Source organism: Halichoerus grypus, chromosome 8, assembly GCF_964656455.1.
Source record: "Halichoerus grypus chromosome 8, mHalGry1.hap1.1, whole genome shotgun sequence".
Taxonomy (NCBI): Eukaryota; Metazoa; Chordata; class Mammalia; order Carnivora; family Phocidae; genus Halichoerus; species Halichoerus grypus.
The window spans coordinates 44,496,020-44,518,974 of NC_135719.1; the positions used below are offsets into that span (position 1 = coordinate 44,496,020).

The 22,955-nt window shown below is 52.7% G+C and overlaps 2 long non-coding RNA genes across 2 annotated transcripts in view; both read left to right on the top strand.

Moving 5' to 3' along the window:
• LOC144382879 (uncharacterized) overlaps positions 1–22,955 on the top strand; it is a 1,041,026-nt gene that overhangs the window by 18,924 nt on the left and 999,147 nt on the right. The gene's annotated exons all lie outside the window — the stretch shown is intronic.
• On the top strand, positions 15,112–18,557 carry LOC144382751 (uncharacterized). Its single transcript, XR_013450142.1, has 3 exons — positions 15,112–15,252; positions 16,991–17,112; positions 18,525–18,557. It is a non-coding gene; the product is annotated as an uncharacterized LOC144382751 (long non-coding RNA).

Here is a 22,955-nt window from a genome sequence, read left to right on the forward strand (position 1 = left end):
CCAACTCTGTCCTTGGCCTTCAAGGCCCCGTGCAAGTTCTGCACCCTCATGACCCCTCCGTCTGGGTGCTCCAGCTCCCAGACCTTCCGGCGGCTCCCCATCTTCCTGGTCTTCAGGCCTCTCCGGCCAGCCGGGCCCTCTGCGGCATGCTGTGACCACCCCAGCACTTCTCCTTGAGGATGCTACCGCAATCACAGTGAACCGGCCACTTCTCTGATTGACCTTGACTCTCTGCCTCCCCAGCCTGACCGTCAGCCTGGAGGGTGGGGGGCGAGGGTGGGTAAGGACCGCGTCAGTGTTGATCACCGGGTAGGCCCACCGACCTCACTCGGTGCGCTCCAAACATTAGTTATTATGGGACGGTGAGTCTGGCCAATCTGGGTTCGAGCCCCCACTCTGCCACTTACTACACATGGGGCTTGACTCTGAATTACAAAACGGAGAAGCCTTTATTTCCTTATCTATAAACCGAGGCTATAGCTGTTTTCCTGATAAGGCCATGGAGAGGATGAAGCAGGCCACACCTCAGTGGCTTCCGGCAATGGTCCCTGGTCACCTGGCTTTGGCCGCCTCCTCCTTGGGACCTGGCTGGGAGCAGGGCACTCGGGGTACCTGGTTCCGGCCCGGCTGGTGGAAATGTGAACCTGCCGAGCCGAGGGACAACGTCCCCTAGGGCGGGAGGGGGGGAAGCCTCCCGTCTGCTCTGGTTGCCCCTGGGAACAGAGCGGCTGGAGGGGGAGGTGTGCGGTTTCGCTTTCAGGGTTTTCAAACCAGAAGACAAAAAGGAAAAATGAAACCACCCGGAAAGCGGCAGGGGCCCATTTCGTGGCAGCCTCGGCCTGACGTGTTTTGCTGGCCGGGCACAGTTGGCCTCAACTATTTATTTTTTAAGTAACTGACTCATGAGTCAGTCGGTTGGCTTGGTGGTAGAACGCAAGCCACTATCAAGGAAATAGCTGATGAACGACATGCCGTGGACGCCGTGCCAACACGCCACTCCTGACTTCTGAAAATCTCTTGTTTTCTCGGCCTGCCTGAGCCAACTGGAGCCGTGGTCCCTCGCGCTGCTCTCCAGGACCAAGTGCCAAGTGCATCTGAGATTGCCTCACGGTCGCTGTCCCCCGCCAGTACATGTTTGCTGTAATTATACAGCGTCTAAAGGAGAAGCACAAAAGACTTGTTGATTTTGGCCGGGCTCCGGCCCGCGAGGCGGAGGCTGACCTGGGCCCCTGGCAGAGTGTGGGAAGGCCGGCCGGCCGCCCCGGTGAGGACGTGACCAGCTGGAGCAAGGCTTGAACCCGGGCCATGGCTGCCAGAACGGCTGCCTCTGCCTGTTTCTCCTGCCAGCTGACTTGAGCCGCTTTCTTTGGAGAATAACCCGAGAGAGAACAAAACGAGGAACTGCAGCTCCTATAAAAAGCAGCTCGCTCCTTCCTCCCGCCAAGTCCCCAAACGATAATCATCTCTGAAGTCGGCTGCCCCTCCCTCCCAAGTCACTGAACGTGCTCATTGTCTCTCCCGTGGCTCCGCGAGGAAGCGTCTTGGCTTCGGACGGGCCCCTCCGTGGTGGCCAGGGAGCGGCGGCCCTCAGAGCCCTACTTCCTGCCTCCCCCAGACGGGCGGTGCTGGGCAGTCGAGAGGTCGGCCAGAATGTGCTGGAAGGGGCACCCTGGCCGGGGCTCGGGTGCTGCCGCGATGTCTTCTGTGACGTGGACAAAGACACGTCCTTACCCTTGGGGAGCTTCAGTTTCTCCATCTGTTGTTGGAGGGAGTGGACTAAGCCGTGGTTTCCGTACTCACCCCTTTTTAATTTTTTTTTTAAATTTGGGGCAACACTTCTTTCCAAGGAAATTTTACATGGAACCTCAATACAGAAAGCAGACATGCTTGATGGAGGTGGGGGGAGGGTCACAGCCCCGTCCACTCAGCATTCCCAACCCACACCCCTCCCAGAGATCCCCTGGGACCCCCGGGGGGAACCCTTGGGTACCGTGGAACACAGTTTGAAAACCACGGGCTTTGCTCTCAAAGGCCCCTCCTTCCAGCCTTTGGGTGAGGAGAAGAATCTGTTTGCTGAGGTAAAATCCCAGGAGTTGCCTTTGGCTGTCTCTGGCGAACCTGACTCTATCCTGGGATGGGGGATAAATTCGGCAAGAACACGACAGCCCCTGGTGACAACAACAACAACAAAAACGATTTTGCTCCCACTGAAGTTTCTTGAGCAACTGGCAGGCCGCCACAAATGTACTTAGGCGGAAAATCACCAGAAAAAAATGATATAATCTGACAGATTTTTCACAGGCTTAAATATTCATGAATTAAAGGAATTGGCAGAATTTTCTACATTATTAGCTTTCATCATGGCTGCAGGAGCAGTTGGTATACTGGCCGCTCTTCAAGATCCATTAATCTCGTCCATAAGAGCAGCCATTTTAAAATTAGCTCTTTTTACTGAGTGATGGTGTACAGGGGAGATGGGGAAATTGAAATGCTATCCCAGTGTAAAGCTCCATCCCCTCCTCACTTTAAAACCAGCAGGGGAAGCCAAACAGAATCTCAGCAGGAAGGGGTCAGGGACAGGACCCATGCGGGGGGCCTTCTGGTTCCTTTACACAGGGCGGCAAGCGTTCTGTCCGCTGAGCCCCGAACGCTGGGAGGTTAAGACAACTTTCTGGGAGGCCCAGACCGAGAGACCCAAATAGGGGCTTCTGAGTGAGGAAGACATTTAGACCTAATAGCACAGTCTTCCTGCCAGATGGCACTCGGGGTGCAGGATGGCGCGATATCCAAGTAATAATATTCATTATTTATGGAGTGCATGCTCTGAGCTGGCCACTGGGCTAGGTGTGCATCTTCTCATTCTGGCATCAAAGAAATTGGAAGGTAGGTATATATAGGTAGTGGTTGAGGAAGCGAGTCAAGAGAGGTTAAGTCACTTGTCCAAGGTCTCACAGCCAGTAAACAGCAGGGCCACGATTCAGATCCAGGTCTGTCCCCACATGCTGTGTTAATCGCTGGCCTAGGATACTTTGAAGAGACGTTCTCTCCAACACATCCAGAAGCTGCTAGGAGGAAGCTGCTTCTTTCAAAGCATGGAGCGAAGTTGTGGGTCAGATCATCCCTACAGAAATTTGAGACCCAGATTAATTTCATCTCTCCTTGCTCCCTCACCTCTTTCCCTTCCTTGTTTCCGTCTTCCCCCTCCTTCCCTCCCTCATTCCATTCGAGTTTTAAAATGCAGGTTTTATTATTATTCAGGTATGGTGAGGCCATCAGATCAGGAGAGGATTGCCAGGGAAAAGAGAGTTTATTACTTACACTTCCCGAGAACCCCGGGAACCGGTACGCATGCCACACCAAGCAGGGTCACCTGTGGGAGGACTGGGGTCAGCCTGGAGGCAGAGGGAGTGAGGGGAAAACGGGGCCAGAGTCTTTAGAGTGGTTTCTGAGGGAGGGAACAGGTGGGGCAGGATAAGCAGGTTTAGGATTAGTTAGTATAAATAATGTCAGTAGGCTCTGGGGCATAGGGACTGTCCCTAGTTGTCTGGTACCTGGCCCTGGGGTAAGTAGAGAAGGTGGATAGTGGCCTGGAGTCTGTGTCTGAGGAAGCAGGTAGTTGAGAGGGACAAGGGCTTTGGATTGGTTGGTTTGCATATGAAAGGTATACTCACAGGCAAGTTGTTTACTAACTCTAGGAATTGACTACCCTTGGGAGGGGCGGTCTCTCCAGGGTCAGCAAAGCACTAGGTATCAAAGTGTCAGAGATACCAAAAATAAAAAGGCATGATTAATATCCTCCCTTCCATCCATCTAGGCATGCATGCATGCATGCATCCATCCATCCATTCACCCGCCCATCCATCCACCCATCCATCCACCCACCCATCCATTTAGCCATCTGTGTATTTATTGGGCCCCTACTATGCTGGGGCTGAGCTAGGCCTGGGTACCTCTGTAGACCTTGCTCTAATTCATTTTTCAGGATGGTTGTGAGAGTTGCATGCTCACCAGAGCCTGTTCCTTACCTATCTGCCCTCATCCCAGAGGCAGAGTTCCCAGAGCTAGTCCAGGATTTTCCCAGGTCACTTTCTACCCTCAGGTCTGCCTGTTGCCCATGAGCCAGGGCTCAAGGAATTGCCAAGGGGTATTCTTGTTTAGGTGCTATCCAAAATTATTACTATTATTATTTTTTAAGATTTTATTTATTTATTTGACAGAGAGAGAGACAGCGAGAGAGGGAACACAAGCAGGGAGAGTGGGAGAGGGAGAAGCAGGCTTCCCGCAGAGCAGGGAGCCTGAAGCGGGGCTCGATCCCAGGACCCTGGGATCATGACCTGAGCCGAAGGCAGACGCTTAACGATTGAGCCACCCAGGTGCCCGGTGATATCCAAAATTATTAACACCCAGAGGCAGAGGAGCCCATCCAAGGTAGAGTGTAAGCAGCCTAACTAGCCAGATGGGATGTGTTTGGGTGAATGTCACCTGTCGGGGTGACAGCCCATGAAGTGCCGCTCAGAGTGTTGAGGGGAGGACAGAGCTCCCTGTTTGCCAGCTTGGGACCAGCAATCTTTCTGAGTCCCAGAATATTCTTCGTGGTTGAGGAGTGATAACTATCTGCAGACAGATTGAGTGGGGGAGCTGGTGTTTGGGTAGCAGTTCTCACGTTTATCATCAACAATAATGATGATTAGTCATCATAATAATTAATAACTATTTAGACTTGCATGGTGCTTATTTGTAGAGTATTTATTCCATGCCAAGTGCTTTATAACAGCTTATAATTGTAGCCAAAGTTTACTCAGCTCTGCTGGGGGGCCCGTCACTGCTGAGCTTAGGACTGTCCGGGCATTACCTTGTTTAGTCCACACGCCATGAAGTTGAGGGAAGAGGTTAAGGCTCAGAGAGGTTAAGTCACCCCTCCAGGGCCACACAGTGAGTAAGTGGAAGAAGTCAGTCTCAAAATCCTGTCTGACTCCCACCACTGGTCTCTTCTATGCCCAGCCTGATCCTCAGGCCTTTAGATCCCAGGTCCCAGGGGATCAGAGGTAACATTCAGTTATCCAGCCCAGTGCCTGGGCACTGGGTGAGCAACAGCCAATGTCTTGAGCCTGACATTGCCCGTCTGTGTCCCAGGCCAGGTGGGAGCATTAAAACACTGAAGGGACAAGAGTTCTCATGGCAAGCTCATGGAAAATCTTGCACAAAGTCCTGGAACCTAGCTTGACACGAGTCCACAGCCCCTGCACCAAAGCCCCTACGAGAGCCACCACGATTAACAACCGTCTCCCTGAGCTTGGCTCTGACATGTTTGGATTTCCCAACTAGATTCAGAGCTGGCATCAAGATTCCTCAGCCAATCCCATCTACCCCCACTGCTTTCGTGGCTGGTGCTTATGTCATCCCACTAGATGACACAGAAACACACACAGGAAATCCTGGAGTGTGCTGTGAGGATGCTGGGAAAACCTACTGGGCCAGTTTTTACTGTACATTCAGGACTGCTGAGGAATCAGCTGGTGGACTCAGGGGCTTCTGATGTCAGAGACAGGGTGGTTTTCATGCAGCCACAGAATGTTCGATTCCTACAGGATGACTTCCCTAGAAGTCTCTCCTTTCGACATGATTTCCTGACTCCGTTAAACCGGGAAGAGTGGCAGGTGGTGTGGGATAGTGTCCGACGGAGCAGAGGCTGGGTCCTTCCTTCTTCAGCAAACCTCAGGAGGAGATGAGAATGGAGGAGCTCGGTCAGGCAGGATGGGCACGCAGGGGCTCATTGCTCAAAAGGGGCTGGCCTAGCACCTGTCCCCAGACACATCCTGGGGCTTGTGCTATGGCAAAGTGCCCCCTCTGCGCCTGAATACCCTCGCATCTGCCTGTGGCCTCCGGGGTTGAGCCCAAACTCCACGGGGGATTGTGGATGGGACCAGAGACTGGCCTGGTCCGTAAGACTGGGTCTAGGAGAGCCCCAGCCCCATATGCACCCTACACTCTGGCCTCATGGCACCACTGTGTCCCCTCCCCTTTGTGCCTTTGTACCCTGGTCCCCCACCAGGAATGCTCTTCCTCTGTCTGTCTGTCCTCCAGGCTCCAGCCCTGTTCCTGCTCCGCAGAGTGAGTAGGTAGCTCTCTCGTCCTCCCCTGGCACTATCTACAAGCCTCCGTCTCAGCATTTATACGTGGCAGGTGAGTTCCCTTACATATGTTCATCCCCTACCGTGGAAGGCAGGGCCATCACTGAGCTATTTGTGAAAAGGTCACATGGGACCACATCTGATGCAGAGAAGTGCCTGATGCCCGCCCCCCACCCCTCCTCTGCCCCGCCACTGGCCCAAGCCCCCAGCCCTGCTCCCCAAGCAGACAGGACCTGCAGGGTTAGTGGGTTTGGGGGGAGGGTGGAGCTGGTGAGCTGCAGGTCCCCGAGAGCTGGGGCATTCTAGAACCAAGTGGACTTTGGGGACGAGAAGCTCATGGGGAGTGACTACCAGAAATGGAGAGATGCAGATTCCTTGGCTCCAATATCTTGTTGGGGTGGAATTCCGTGCTGGAGTGGGGAAGGCAGGTGCAAAAGGCTTCTGTGCCCACCACCCTCTTCTGGCCTAGGGACTTCATCCTTTGACTCACCTCCAAGAGCCAACACCCCCGGGTCTTCATGAGGCACCAACTTGCCGGTGACCCTGAACCTTCTCCTTCTGAGTTAAGTTTCCAATCTCTGACCCACTCACTTTGGGATGAAGTGAAGAGCAGCTGGGGGAGTGCTCATGGAAGTACTGAGCATCCCCCCCACGCCCGTGGTACTTGAGGAGAAGGAGGGACTCTGCAAGCAGCCTGCACATGGATGTGTGCTGGGGCCAGTCCCTGGGGGACCAGTCAGCCTGTGTGTCCCCTGCTGGGACTCACTCACTGGGGCTTGCCAAGGCCAGCCCCTGCCCGCTGGTATCCTGGGCTTCTGCTTCCCCCCTCGCTGTCTCTCTGCCTCGTTGCTCTCTCTGTGTATATGTTTCTCTCCCCATCTCTGGCTCTGTCTGTCTGTCCCTTCCTCCCCCTCCTACCCTTCTTATTCTCAACCATTCAACCCCTGCCTATTCTTCTGCTCGCTTAGCCATTCCCCATTCCCAGCTAAACCCATTCTTTGCTCCCTACCCCAGGATTTTCCCTGCATCTCTGCATCTCAGAAACCACCTACTCTAGCTTTCTGGGGACACAGAAAAAAAAAATAATACACTGCATGAGCTCCTGGGCTTTCAACTCACCAACAGAGGTTAAGGGCCTGTTGCTGCCAGAGCAGGACCCCCTTCAGGAAGGAAGCCAAGGCAGGCCCAGAGGCCACTTTGCTTCTGGAGGAACATGCAGTGCTTTTGCTCCTTATACCACGGTCCTCATGACTTCTGTGACGTGGGGAGGAAAGATGGTGGTGCTGCTGGCCCTGGGTGAGAGTTACACTAAGTGCTCAGTTTCCTCGTCTGTAAAATGGGGATGATAATATCTAACGAGTGGCTTTTGGTGAGGTTTAAACAAGTCCATTTGTCATCCAGAACACAGCACACACTGCCTAGGTGTTGACTATTGTGATCACATTGGTGATTGCATTGGTTATGGCATTCTATTTTTTTTTAAAGATTTTATTTATTTATTTGACAGAGAGAGAGAGAGACAGCGAGAGAGGGAAGAGGGAACACAAGCAGGGGGAGTGGGAGAGGGAGAAGCAGGCTTCCTGCGCAGCAGGGAGCCCGATGTGGGACTCGATCCCAGGACCCCGGGACCATGACCTGAGCCGAAGGCAGACGCTTAACGACTGAGCCACCCAGGCACCCCTGGTTATGGCATTCTGGCTGTGTGATGTTCAATTTACCTTCCTGAGCCCATATCCTCCTTTCTAAGATAGGGCTATAATTCTTGCCACCTGGGGGCTTGGGAGGTATTTCGGGTAAAGCACCTTGCACCGTGCCTACCTCTCAGGAGTTGCAAAGTTAACCTCCCTTCTCTTTTCCCTCCTCCCCCTTCCTCCTTGTACATAAAACTGAAGCCCAGGGAGGTGGCTAAGGAGGCTGGCTCAGCAAGCCAGTGGCAAGTCTAGAAACAAAACCAGACGTAGGACTTGCCTTTGCTCTCGGTCCCTCGGCAGACAATGGCTGGCTTTGCGGCCCAGTCTGCATTTTGGCTCCATATTCTAAACCTGTTTGTCCCCAGAGGCTGGTCTCTCTTGATCGCTCACCAATCTGTGCTGATTGTCCCTCTCACATGGAGAACAGTTCATCCTAGTTCTAAAGCACGGGGACACTCGTGGCTTCATGGACTTCTTCTGCCTAGATTAGGGTGAGGTCGTTAGAATCTTTCGTGAGCCAGGAAAGAAAGGTAGGACAGAAACAGGAAATATTCTCTCTGAGCTCAATTAATTCCTGTCTGCAGGCAGGATTGTACTCAGACTGACTCATCCCAGATGTTAAGGTCTCTCTTGGAGCTCATCTCAATGCCTCCCACCACTTGTGTGCAATTTCCTTTGGAAACCAGCCCCCAACCCCTTTCTTCCCCTGCGGGGTCTGGATCATCATTGCAGAAGAGCCCAGATGCAAAACTTTCCAGGTCCAAATCTTCCAGCCCTCTGCCATCCCTTAGCCACCGAGGGAGAGGTCCTCGGGCCACCCTTCTGCCCGGGGCCCCGGGCCACTCTTCTGCCCAGAGAGCCTGTTAGAGCTCAGTGCCTTTGCACGGGAGGCCTGTAGGTGGCAGCAGCTCCTGAACCCAGGACGAAGAGCCGAGCTGGAGAGGGGGTTGCAGGGGGTGGGGGTGGGGGGGGGCGGGGCGAGCCTGAGCAGGCCTGGCTTGGAAGCACCTGGGAGTTAAAGGTGGGGCCAGGGATCAGGAATCAGGTGAGCAGCCTGGAAGGCCGCTCAAGACACTGTGAGCATTGGAGAGAGCTACACAAGGAGGACAGTGTGACAGGTGGCTCTGCAGCCAGATTGCCTGGTTCAAATCCTTGCTCTGTCATTTACTAGCTGCGTGACTGGGGCCAAATTACTCTGGCTCCCTGTGCCTCAGATACCCCATTTGTAAAATGGGAATCAGAATAGTACCCGTATCAAAAGATTGTTTCAAGGTTAAATTAGAAGTTAGTTGTCAGGGTAAGTCCTCATTAAAGATCAATTCTGTGCCAAACGTCCATTTGGTCAAACTGTGAACGGTGCTCTAGAGAAACGCTGTGGTTGCCTTGTCTTCACCATCTAGTCCGGGAATGGGAGATGGTGCATCAGCAGGAACGTGTCCAGCACCCAGGGTCACAGCCTGGGTCAGGGGACAAACTCCAGGCAACCAGCTGGGGCCCTCAGGGAGCTGGCCTGTGCACCTGGGAGCTGTGGTCCCTTCCTTCCCACCCCTGCAGGGGTTCATCCTCAGGCACTGAGGTCCTGGGGCCGCAGGGCTGGGCAGGGGCTCCCCACTAAGTGGGAAGGGACGGGACAGGGAGAAAAGCAGCTGAGGACAGGCTGCGCTCCACATGGTTAGCTCTCGACAGCACCTTTTCATTAAAAACCATCTCTTTTCAAAGGCTCCAGTCCCCAGCATAATTGAGGCTTGGGTTCCCTCCGCTGCTGTCTGCTTGTTTTCCGAAGAGCTGCCTCGGTGCCCTTTGGAGCCACTGACAGATTTTCAGAGCAACAATTCTGAAACCCAAAGAGGCTTCTGGGAGTGAGCGGGAGCCTCGCTCTCTCCCCACACCGGTGCGCCCCAGGCCTTGGGAGGGGGCTGGATTTGTCACAGCCCAGCCTTCTGGGGCTTCCGGGCTGATCTCAGGATTCCCTGGCAAGTGAGGAGGCTCTTTTCGTAGAAAAGTCTGCCGGCCTCAGGGATCCCAGCTCCCACTCTATCTCCCCATTCTTCTCTCCTCCCCGTCTGCCAGTATCGTACCGGCTTTGAACTTGAATGCCCTAGAAGTGCATTCATTAGGCAGATAGCGCTGTCGATCACGAAGGCTTTGGTCTCTGCTTGCAGCGTCAGAGGCTCCGGCCTGCCCACGGAGACTTTCAAAGACTACAGACTGGGGCTCCCCACGAAGGACTGAGTCTGCTTTGCCACCTCTTCTCCAAGTGGCCCTGGCTCCTCTAACCACGGATGATGGAGAGCTTAGTACCTCTGGAAGCAGCCAGTGACTTCAAGTGCAGGCAGCTCAGACGACTCACCTGTCCGCCCAGAACAGGAGGACATTCTGTACCCACCCCTGTCATCTAACCTCAGTCCTTAGAGCTGCCCTGGGAGGTGGATCTGATACCCCACGTTTCACAGCTGGACAAACAGGAAGCTGGGTACCTTCCCTCGGGTGCCAGGGGCCTGGCCCGCTTTGTGGCCGGGCATGGGCTTGCTGAGGGAGGATGCTGCCCCTAAAGGGGTTTCTGGCACTTTGATGCTGGGCGGGTGCACGCCGCTTCGGCACCTGCCCGCAGGCGTGGGTGCTGGTCCTACATCTGTGTGTCTGTCCCGTGGTGGTGTCGGGCAGCTGGCTTCCTGTTTATCTGTTGCCAGGGGCTCTTTCACCACCGCCGGCCTCGCCCTCTGGGAGGGAGACTGAGGCCTCTTTTTGACCCTTTTCTGCACACTCACTCACCGAGAGCCATTTCCCCTCCTGGGTTCCCTGCAGGCCCTGGGGGTGTGGAGGAACGGGGAGCCCCTCCCAGGGCTCCTCACCCCGTGACCTTGTGAGGTTGACTCGCCCCCTTCTTTGGGGACAGCCACTGCTCCTGGCAACTCCCTTTGCAGTCACCTTGCCCTGAGGCGCAAAGGCACCCAAGTTTCTCTTTCTGTGTCAACCCCTGGGGCCTCAGAATATCTGAATGGGGAGTAGTGGCATCCGATGGACCTGGAGGTGGACCCCAGCTCCGCCATTCGGGTGACCTCGGGCGGGTCACTGCCCTCTAGGAGACTCACTTCCCACAATGGTAAAATGAGGATGGTAATTAAAAAAAAAAAAATCACCATCAGTTTACACTCCGATTTCACGCTGGGTGCCAGGCGTTATTCTAAGTACTTCATATAGATGATCTAATTTAATTATTGTAACAACTGTATGAAACCATTACCATCTTTTAGCCTCTCCGTTTTGGGGGAGGAGACCGAGAGCATGCAGGCCGGTCACATGCAGCACAGCGAGGATCCAGGAGGAGCCAGCTCCACAGTCCTTGACGTTGGGAGTCCTCTATGTCTCAGGAACGCACACGACTGATCTAATCAATAATGCCCACTGTGCTGGGTAAGGAATAAATGTGATGGTGTTTGTATGGGCCCAGCACTGAGCTTGGCACACCATAGATGCTCGTGGAAGCTCATCGACCTTGTCCTCTCCTGGCCCCCCTGTCCTTTTCCTCCTCGGCCCCCCATGTGAGCTCACACTGGCTACAGCAAAGAAGCCAGCAGGCTGCATCTGAGAAAGGCTGGTGGGACAAGCATGGGCCGGCGTCTCTCACTTCCCTCTCTCCCTCCGCATCTGGGACAGTCGGGCAGCACGGCAAACGAGCAGATGTGGGTCATGTCCCCTGTAGCTGACTGTTTCCCAAGGCAGGAGAGTAGGAGACGGTAGCAGTTGCCCATTTTGGCGGCTCTCAGTAGGCCTGGGGTCACAGGGTTCCTCCCATCTGCTCCGGGGACGTTGTCTGCTTATGTTTGCGTCCATTTCCTCATAGGCACATTGAGGGTCAGAGGTTATGTGGCATGGCATCTGGGCCCATGGAGAGCTGGCAAGGAACAGACTCACCCATTGGGGTCCACTGGGGGCGGGGGACACTTCCCATTGCATCACACACCAATTTTGGTAGCCAAGGCCTCAAGTAGAATCCACACTCTCCTGATCTCTTTCTTTGGGTTTCTCGAATCCTCAACCAGCTCAACCCCAAGGGGCAGCCAGTTACACTTCCCCACAGACAGACTAAACCATGCTGGGACTCTGGGGAAGTTTCAAGAACCAGTTTGACCGCAAAACCGAGAAGCAGGTCTGTTCGGCCCTATCTGGGCAGAGTGGTCATGGTAGCTGTCAGATGAGGATCCAAATTAGTCACGGGAGGAACAGGAGACAGTCTGGGGGTGGAATCAAGTCCCAGTGGGCTCTGCTCCAGGCCCTGGGATCCGGCTGGGGCAGGAGCAGAGGCGGTTTTGCAATTTCACTGCAAATCAACTGGGTCATCTCTTGTGGGTGGCACTGTGTAGGGCTGCCAACCCTCGTGGTGTGTGTGTGTGTGTTTTTTTTTTTTTTCAGAGATATGGAGATGGTATCATATCACCCAACTGCCTTTAGCATCGGGCTGTGAGACGATACCAGAGGGAAGATGTACGATAGGTGTTTTTGGCCACGCCGGGGCCTCCAGAGGCATGGGGTGGAGGGGAACAGGGTGGCGTCAATGTTTGGACAAGTTGGGAGCAAACGTTGGAGGAACCGTGGGCCAGAGGTCCCTCCCCCCACGTCAGAGTGGGTCCCTGGATCTGTTTTCAAGAGAGGAGGGAAACACTTACCACCTCCCCGATCTGGACTATGCTGGCAGTGACCCAGTAGCCAGCTCATTGGCCCGGACCCATCTTCAGTGCCTTGAGAGGCAGTGAGGTGTGGTGGGAAGAACGTTGGCTTTGGAGTTGAACCAACTTGAAATTAGATCTCAACTCAGCCTGAAATACTGGCTGACCTTGGATACACCACTCAACGTCTCTGGAGCCCATTTTCCTCAGCTTGGAAAAAAAAAAGTCACAACTTTTCAGCAGGGTGGTTATGAAAAGTAATAATGATAATGCGCATGGAGGGATGGTATACAGTAGGACATTAATAAATGTCTGGCACGTTTCTCCTCCTCTTACAACACACACCATCCTTAAGCCACTTCTGGGTTTACCCTCTTCATCCTGGTCATTGGCTGAAAGGCCTCACGGCTGGTTGCCTCTGCCTAGATCAGGGATCGACAAAGTTTTTCTGCCAAGAGTCAGAAAATAAATACTTCAGGCTTTGAGAGCAATCAGGTGTTTCTCATAACTACTCATCTTTGTTGTGGTGGTGCAGAAATAGCCATAGATGATATATAAATGAATAAGTGTGGCTGTGTTCCAATAAAACTTTATTTATCAAAACAGGCAGTGGGCCAGATTTGGCCCACAGCTGTTGCTCACCAACCTCTGTCCCAAAGTTTCAAGTGCAAACATACCTACTTATCTCTCAGGGGAATTCCCCAGGTTGGGCTCACCTTGTCCATCCAATCAGGTTTGTAATTGCTCTCTTAAATGTTTCCCATCCCTATCAAATAAAACTTCCTTTTGTTCTTTGCTCATGAAGTCTTCAATCTTGCCTCCAAGCCTTTGTTCATGTTCTTCCCCCCACTTAGAACAACATCCCATTTCCTCCTTGCATTTCCACATCCCACCTCTAGTTAATCTCCTAGGTTGTCCTATAAAATAAAGGGCTCAGATCAAGGTGTCTTGATATAACATTGGATGGACATCCTTCAACATCCTTCAAGGCGGAGCTCAGGTCCGCTGAACACAGGAATTGCTCCCTGTGCAGGAATCCCACATCTCTTTCCACTAATGCCAGCATGGCCTTCCTGTGGACTCCTGGGTTACACTGGTGTCGTTTTGGTGATGATCCTTTGAGGTTCTCTCCTCAGCTTTTCTACATCCAACTCACAACAACTTGTACTTCCATCCTGTTTGGTATCTTTGGGACTTCTTGCATATATGGATCTGGAAAAGTCTCCGGCATTATCTCTGCAAATATTACTTCTCTCTCATTCTCTTTACTCTTTCCTTCTGGTGCCTCAGTTGGTTATATCTTAACCTCTCTATCATGTATGTCCTTGTCTGTTTTTTTTTTTTTTGGCTCTTCTAAGTGGTTGGAGTAATTTCTTCAAATCTCTCTTCTAATTCATTCATTCTTTATCTGCATCTAACACAATCATGGAAATTTTAATTTAATTTTTTCATTTTCACATGTTCTACTTAAGTCTTTATAAACATCTCCCTATAATTTTTGATAGTTTCTTATTCCTTGATCATTTTCTTCCATTCCATCTTTCAAGTCGTTAAGCCTTTCATACATAGTTTATGACTTATCTCGTTATTTTAATATTTGAAATCTTTGAGGATCTAAGTCAGTGTTTTTCAAGTGGGGGCAATTCTTCCCTCTGGGGACATTTGGAAACGTCTGGAGACATTTTCGGTTGTCGAAACCCGTGCGTGTGCGTGTGCGCGTGCGCGTGTGCGCGTGGGCACGCACACACTCACAGGCGACAGCACCGGCCTCCAGTGGGTAGAGGTCAGGCCTGCTGCTAAACATGCACAGACAGTCCCCATGGTAAAGATTTACCTGGCAACGTGTCAGTAGCCCTGAGCTTGAGAAACCGTGTTTGAAATCTGTTGCTTGTTGTCTCTGCTGACTCTTGCTCATGGTGACTCATTGCTTTGAGTGTGGTTTTTTTTTTTTTTAAGATTTTATTTATTTGAGAGAGAGAGAGAGAGATAGCATGAGAGGGGAGAGGGTCAGAGGGAGAAGCAGGTCCCCCGCTGAGCCGGAAGCCCGATGTAGGGCTCGATCCCAGAGCTCCGGGATCATGACCTGAGCCAAAGGCAGTTGCTTAACCAACTGAACCACCCAAGCGCCCCTGGAGTGTGTTTTTTTATAGTTTCTCTTTGATAAACCAGATTGCCTCTGGAGAGGGTTTGTGTTTGCTTCTTCCAGCCACCAGGGGGCACCGCCAACCTGGGACGACCACTTTACTCTTCCAGCTTGGGGGTTCCCTCATCACACCCGGCAGCGTAGATTCGAACCCCAGACTCCCACGAGAACTGGCGCTATGAAATTGCGTGCATTAGTCCTGGATGACCTGGGGCTGACATTCACTTGCTGACTTTGGATTGCCCCGCCTCGACTGGTTAATGCCGAGCTGAGCCTGGACGCGAGAGAACGCCGTTTCAGCCACACTTCTGCTCGGTCCACTCCCCGTGGTGTGTTCATGCATGTGACTATGCGGTAGCATGTTGTCCTATACTGTTTCTTAGAAGTGAGTAGAAAACGGATAAATGCAAAACTGGCGTAGGAACAACAGATGTCCAAATCTTGATATAGTTGTGCCAAACATGGGAACTATTTAGCGTGACCAAGGCTGGCCTCGGGGGGACCAGCGCTCCCTCAACTCGATTGTGTCCACTGTGTGCTCAACCATGAGGAGACAGAACCATCCGGAGACGCAGACACACCATGCTGACGTTATGTTGTCCGAAATGGTTTTTAAAAAGGTAAGACTTCATTACGGGTCATCTTGCGATACGGTCCCTTAGCCACAGTTTCAAAACCCAGAAAGATCTCCAACACCACCAGTTGATTTTGTCAGTTCAGCACAGACTCATTTAGGAGCAGAATCTGACTTAAACTGACCAGTGGCCATGCAGTCTTCATATCCAGTGTGAGCATTCGTGTGTTTTGCTGCAGAAATACGGTGTTCTACTCTAACGCCCTGCCCCAGACTCCACTAGGAGTACTGCGCAGCAGACAAACTTCGTACACAAGCACCTACTAAAGCTACAAAACTTCTGATTTTCAAAACACATCTGGCTCCCAGGGTTCCAGGGTTCTGGGTTAGCCCACATCATTAAGCTTCAGAGAAGGGAATCCCCTGCCCCCCCACCCCACGCCCACCACACATGTAAGACTATGTGTGAACTCTTACAGTTCAACTACCTAGAATTTAATTTTTTATTTTTTTATTTTTTATTTATTTATTTTTTAAAAGATTTCATTTATTTATTTGACAGAGAGAGAGACAGCGAGAGAGGGAACACAAGAAGGGGCAGTGGGAGAGGGAGAAGCAGGCTTCCCGCTGAGCAGGGAGCCTGATGCGGGGCTCGATCCCAGGACCCTGGGATCATGACCTGAGCCGAAGGCAGACGCTTAACGACTGAGCCACCCAGGCGCCCCTAGAATTTAGTTTTTTTAAAGTGATACGAGAAAGAACTTCATCCTAGCCCAAACCATATAAGGTAGCAATTGTCATCCCATTTCCCAGATAAAGAAGATGAGAGGCTCAGAGCACCTATGTGACCGGGGCATGCCACACAGCTAGCAGGGAGTGAGGTTCAGAAGCAAAGTTGTCTCCTTTAAAATCGTTTCCTCTCCCAGGACTCCGGGTTCCCATCTATATCCTTAACACAAATTCTGCAGGAAAGAAGAGGGAACAGCAGCATGTATGTATGCACACACATGTACATGTGTGTACTCACGTATATAGACACAAGAAGAATAAAACAGAAATTAGTGGAGGAGCATGGGAACAGGGTGGAGAGCGTTGGCATGGGAGTAAAACTTCTCCAAATAGGATTTTTAATATAGCTATGTATTTTTAACCATGTCCGTGATTTATATGTTCAAAAAAGTTAAGGAAAAACTAAAAAAGAACCCCCCTAGATTGTGCACAAACATAAACAGATGAACCTAAACTGCAAATTAAGTTGAGAACCTAGCCATACAGCAAAGACAGCGATTTCAAATAACTTGAAAAACATACGCTGACCATATACCTGTGGTAGAATATATTCCAAGGACAACAACAACCACAAAGAAGCCTTAAGCTTTGTTTAGTAGCTTATTGTTACTATGCATATTGCAACATAAAGCAAGGACATATATTAATGCTATTAGAAGCCAAGATTTTCTGCGTAAGAGAAAAAAAATTCACACATTAAGTTAACAACAAACAACAAAAAGAGTTAAGAAGAACCACCCAGAATGTTCAGTGTTTTTTTTAGAGGTAGGGAGGGACAGAGGGAGAGGGAGAGAGAAAATCTCAAGCAAACTCCCCGCTGAGTATGGAGACCGACGCAGAGCTTGATCCCACAACCCTGAGATCATGACCTGAGCTGAAATCAAGAGTCGGCCACTTAACTGACCGAGCCACCCAGGCTCCCAGAGAATGTTCAATTTAAGTTGACAACATTGTGAATTGATTTTCTTTTTTTCCCCGCCTCTGTCCACTGAAAGAATCTAGAAGCAGGAGCAATGAGACTGACCACCTGGTGTCCAGATCCTGCTTTCTAAGACCATTACCCACCAACTCAGCCTTTCTAGGGAAATGGCTGATTCCAGATGTGAGGGAAGTACAAGTAAGTCTGGGACATTTCATTGTTCTAAGAGGCAAGGATGTGCCTAGTGGGGTCATGTCAAAAAGATGCAGAAGCAGACTTGAAGAGACCCCTCTGGCTAAACTTGGAATTGCTGAGCATCAATAAAAGACTATCGTTATTAACAGATAGGGGGAGAGGGAAAGAAGCTCTTCTTTACAGGAGAGTGCCCGCTGAGCAATGTAGAAGCAATGATAAAGTTAGAAAGTTGCCATTTGCAACCCCCAGTGTAATTCTTGATTCGGGCCGGGACCATCAATAAGTGCTAAAACCGGTGAGTGCTGGGGGATAGGATATCTGTGCAGTGACCAAGCATCTTCCCCCAGACTACATACTAATTAAAAGGGGGAATGTACATTTGAGAGATTCGGTGGTCATGAGTTTATCCCAGTTGACCATACTTAGCATCATTAAGTAATAGGACAACCATCTGGCCAGGAACCCAGGCCTCCTGATGTAAGGTGATGTGAGGAACACAGCATCACCCATGGAGTGTTCTTGCCAAAGACTTTAGCCTTCGACCCCAACTGCCTGTGCACAGGATTTACAGGGGACAGAGGGACAGGTTGAATGACAGCAAGGCAAATCCACGGTGTGGGCCTTTCTAAAAGACTCTCCAAAAGGCTGATGTTATGGGGTGGGGGAAAGCCAAGGCCATTTTCGAGTGAGAGAGACCTGATACCCACATGTCGTGTGGGAAAATTCCTAAGATCCTTCTGAAAACAAACCGAAGAGCCAACAAACCAAAGGGATGGAAGACAGGTTTGGGGCCGTTGGGAAGGGTGACTATGGACTAGAGGTACAGCTGCATGTCACTGTGGGGGGCGGGGAGAGGGGAGTGGATTTGTTACTGTGTCCAACGTCCTCGGAGCAGATGGGAGCAGAACAACGAGGAGACAAGTGTCCTGTGCACCATAACAGGTCTTCACTGAGGGAGACAGTACTCGGAGGGGCCACCCTGCACCTGCCCACCCCGGGACTGGTGTCTCCTTCCCCGCGTGCTGAAGCAGCCCACTGGTCTCACCCCAGGTCCTGGCCCAGCTGCAGAATCTGGGGAGCGGGAAGATGGGTGCTCATTGTTATTCTTTCCCTATTTCTGCATGTTTAAAAATGGTCAAATAATCCGTATGTCCATCCGAGGACAAATGCAATGGAATATGATTTAGCCGTAAAAAGGGATAAAGTATGTGCTGGGAGCGGGCGAGCCTCGGAAACATTATGCTCGGGGCGAGAAGCCGGACTCAAAAGGCCACGTGACGTATGCTTTCTTTTGTAGACCTACCTGGAGTAGACAGATCTAGAGAGACAGAAAGCAGATTAGGGGCTACCAGGGGGTTGGAGGAGGGGGCGGGAATGGGGAGTGATTATTTGGTGGGGACGGGGTGTTTTTACAGGGCGCTGAAAAGTCGTGAAAGGCAAGAGAGCTGGTGGCCACAGGACATCGTGGTGCACTAACTGCCACTGAATTGCACACTGAAAATGGTTAATTATTTGTTGTGTGAATTTCCACAAAAAAATTAACCACAACAAAAAGTCGAAGAACATAGTGGTCAGAAGTCAGGTATAAGACTGATGGCTTTTCATAGAAATTAAAACTGTACACGTCTGCCTGCAAAGGAAGACTTCTTGGAATGCCAGTGTGTGGCCGGGAGGCCAAAGCAGGGATGGGAGGCAGGGGCTGTGCGTTAGCGTTGGCTGTCACCCGGCGGTCACCTGACTCTTCACACACAGAGGAGTGCCCCCTCTTGAACCTGGGCTTCTGCTCACCAGTAGGCTCTAGGTTCGCTCGGGCCCCGCGGTAGCTGCCCTCCCCCCGGGCAACCGGGCCACGCACCGACAGCCGCACAGAGCAGGCGTGGCCCCCCTCCGCCCCGCACACCTGGGCCCCCGGTGGGAGTGTTGCAAGGAAATATTCTCCTGTTCTGGGAAATCACTAGCACCTTTCCTGACCTGACCCTGGGAGCTGGGTTCCTTGTGGGTGACCCAGGGGTGCCAAGGGTCCCACAGGTGATGTTGATCCGGTTGGGAGGTGTGGATGATGAAACGGCTTCTGGCTGGGGTGGCACCTCCCTCTGGCTCTCCTGGGGTCCCAGGGGCCATGATGCCTGTGACTGTGACCCACAGGAGGAGAGTCGTGTGCCTATGCGTGGGTGTGTGGGATAAAAACAACAGAACCACCAACATTTGCTGAGCGCTCTCTCCATGCCAATGACGGGCTTAAACTTGGCGTGTGTCCTCCCCATTCAGTCCTCCTAATGGCCCTCTGATGTGGCAACTGTTATGGGTCCCTATCACCTGAAGGAGAGGGAGAGTCAGACAGGTGAGGTAGACGCGGGGCTGGGAGGCGTCCTGTTGCAGGCAGCCGAGCAGAAGCCTGGTTGTCTGTACCACGCATCTCCTTGGCAAACCTGACAGGGACATCAGGCCCTCCGGCTGCCGTGACATCTCCTCGCTGGAGGAGCAGGGGCCTGGCTTTGATGCCCCATGGAGGATGGAGGGAATGGAAGCTTCCAGAAGGGAGGACACCCATGGCAGTCTGGCTGCCCACAAGCCAGGAGCATACATGGTTCTCTAAGGACTCCAGGGCAAGGACACAGGTGCCCTCAGAGTTCTCTGGACACCGAGAGCTAGAGCTCCCCCTTCTCCAGACGTCTCCACCCAGCAGGGTTGGGCCAGGACTGGGCTGAGGAGACAGGAAGCCTCAGCCTTGCTGTTTCTGAATGTCTCTGTGGGGATGCGTTGGGGCCCGTCAGTAAGGAACCCTAGGGTGGGGGACCACCTTTCCTGTGTGCTGGGCAAGAGATCCAGCTTTTAGAAACACCCAGGCTCCAGATACCTCTGGCCGCTCCCACTCACCAGGTGTGAACCACTCACTTCCTCCGCTGCTCAGACAGAGCAAAACTGGCTAAGTCTGGTCTAAACCAGTTCCTGTCAGCCTCCGCACACCTCCTGGTCCTGGCCCATCTGCTCTAGGCACGGCTGGCCCTGTTCTGGGTGCCTGTGTGCTCTGGGGGCAAGACCCTTTCCTGGGGCCAGGCGCTGATATCACCCCAGATCGTGGGAGGGGTGCTCAGGGTTCCCAGGCCCGGGCTGGAGGGAAGACCTGGGGGAACTCTCTGAAGGAGGGAACACAGCAGGAGCTTGAGTGGCGAGTAGTTAATGATGCCGACCTGCAGCCGGTCCGTCCTCCCTCCCCCTCTGCAGAGAGCAGGCTGGGGCTTGCCAAGGGGAGGCATCTGTCATTCAGGAGAGAGCTGGGTTCCCATGACCCCCTCTAGGCTTTGGGGTCCAAACCACTTCACAGGGGTCAAGCACTCACTTGGGATCTAAGGTATGAGAGTATGAGGGTGGAGGAGAGGGCCTTGAATGGGGCCTCTGGCCTGAGAGGGGATGTGGACGGCTTTGTGGCACACGGGGGGACCCCAGCCCTCTCTCCCAGGAGGAGAGGCAGGTCCTAGGACTGGGGCAGCCAAATTCCAGAGAGGCACCCTGCCCTGCCTGGATCTGCCCTTCATACTTCCTGTGCACACATGCACGCATCCATCAGCTGCCTGGCCAGGCTCTGACCTAGGCTCTGGGAGCAAGAGGTAAATTAAAGCATGGTCCCTTTCCTCCCAGCCTGGAAGGGAGACAGCCAGGAAAATAAATGGTCTTGATGGAAGTGTGTGCGGAGTAGATGACTGTATAGTCAAGCTCGGGGGACGGGCTGGCTTGAGTTCTGCCCTGGGGTCCAGGGAAGTCTTCACAGAAGAGAAGATATTTGAACAGGTTCCTGAAGGACCAGTCAGGCAGGAAGGAAAGGGAAAAGCATTATGGGCAGAGGACCTGGGAGGTGCAAAGGCACTGGGGTATCAGAGCTGGGTGTGTGGTATGCCTGGCAAACAGTCTGGTGGTTCAGCCATGTCCACGGGGCAGGTGGAAGGCGATAATGCTGAGGAAGTGGGCTGGCCCAGAGCGAGCCAGCCTTGAATGCCGTGCTACGGAAAGACGACAGGGACCCACAGCCACGGAGCAGCCACGGGTCCCTGTCAGAGTGGCTGTCTACAACTTGGGTGTGTCTGAACCACCGGGTCTAGACTCCGGTCAGGATCTCCCTCGCAGGCACCCCCTTCCGTGCCGCTCACCGCCCAGGCCAGGATTGTGTCCCCACTGAGAGGGCAGGGAGGTGAGGAGGCGGCAGCTGGAACATCCACAAGTTGACTCTCATGGCAGGCAGCCTGCAGCCCGAGACCCGTGCAGAGCCCTGTCCCAGAGCAGGCCCAGCTCGACAGGAGGAGCCGGGCCTGCACTCATCTCCGTTCTCGTCACCCCCCACCCCAGCCTGAACGAGCGAGGTCTTCCAAGGGGCTTCATTGTCTCTGCTCAGGAACGGCCCCATGTGTGCTCCGTCGCCAGAGTAGGAGGGCCGCTGTCTGCTCCTGCCCTCCATTGTCACAGCTCCTGCCCTCCATTGTCACAGCTCCTGCCCTCCATTGTCACAGCTCCCGCCCTCCATTGTCACTGCTGGGACCTTGTTATCTCCCGCTTTGTGCTGTCACCTCGCATTACGAAACCTGCAGAAATTCTCCGAATCGGCTCACCGGTTAGGTTATCGTGCTCCCCACAACGCCTGCATGAGCCTCTGGGCCTGAACCACAAGGCGACCACAGTGCATCAGCGGCTTCTGCTCCCAGCCCGCCGGAGGCCCTTCCCCTCTGCTGCCCCAGCCCGAGCTGGGCTCACCACACTTTCCTTTCTCTCTTTCTTTGGCTTTTTCTAAATCTTAGACACTGAAGAGGGGCAGGGCAAGGCCTGGGGGGCGACAGAGGAGAGCCACTGAGGCTGGCCCAGCAAGGGGGCAGGTCAGGGCAGGCCCGAGGGGCTCTGTTTGGAGGAAGGCTGGGTTGGGAGTGGGAGCAAAGGGGTGGGGGTGGGGGGGCTGCTGGTTGCATCAGCCTCCTCTCCCCACGGAGTTCCTTCTGGTTTCCAGAAAGTACCCTCTGCCAGGGGGCCTCTCAGGAGAGCAGAGAAGGAGGGGGCCAAGGAGTTTGAGGGTGGGATCAGGCCCGGGAGTGTGGGTTGAGGACAGCCAGGGCCAGCAAGAGCAGGGGTCTGGTTCTTTCTATTTTATATGTCCCCAGAAGATGTCCCCACAGGAAGGTACATGTAGGTTTGCCTACAATTTCCGGGGGTTCAAGGTGCTCCCTCAGGGAGAGGGAGGAAGCCCAGGAAGGGAGAGAGGACAGTACTGAAGCTTCCAGTCTTCCAAGTGAAATCCTGCTCTTTACCTATCTGCCCTCACCCCAGAGGCAGAGTTCCCAGAGCTGGACCAGGAAATTCTTGACTCACTTAGGGTGAAAGCAATTTCAGAGAAAATGAGATTTTTTTTCCTCCTAAGCCCAGCACAAAACATGTGGGATTCAGGGATACCCTGCTTCTCTCCGATTTGTTCTTAGCAACTCTACTCTGGCACACGGTAATTGGTGATGATGTCCCCAACAAAAGACCCAAGGCAGCTAAATCAAAGCAGTGACCAACAGTGTGTCATAAAAGAGGTAACAGCTATAAACGTCTATCATAATGTAAAATAGAAAACAATTCTTCGAGTCTTATAAAATGGACATAAATGTTTACTTCACACCGTGATTACAAAAGGGGTTCCTATTTGCTATAAAATCTAAGGATGGACCACACAATGGTCTCTTCTGCCGTATCATCAATTCAACCCCAACCCCGATATTAACTTTAATAAGCATTAATTAAACTTTTTTAAAGATTTTATTTATTTATTTGACAGAGAGAGAGAGTGAGTGAGCAGCAGAGGCAGAGGGAGAAGCAGGCTTCCC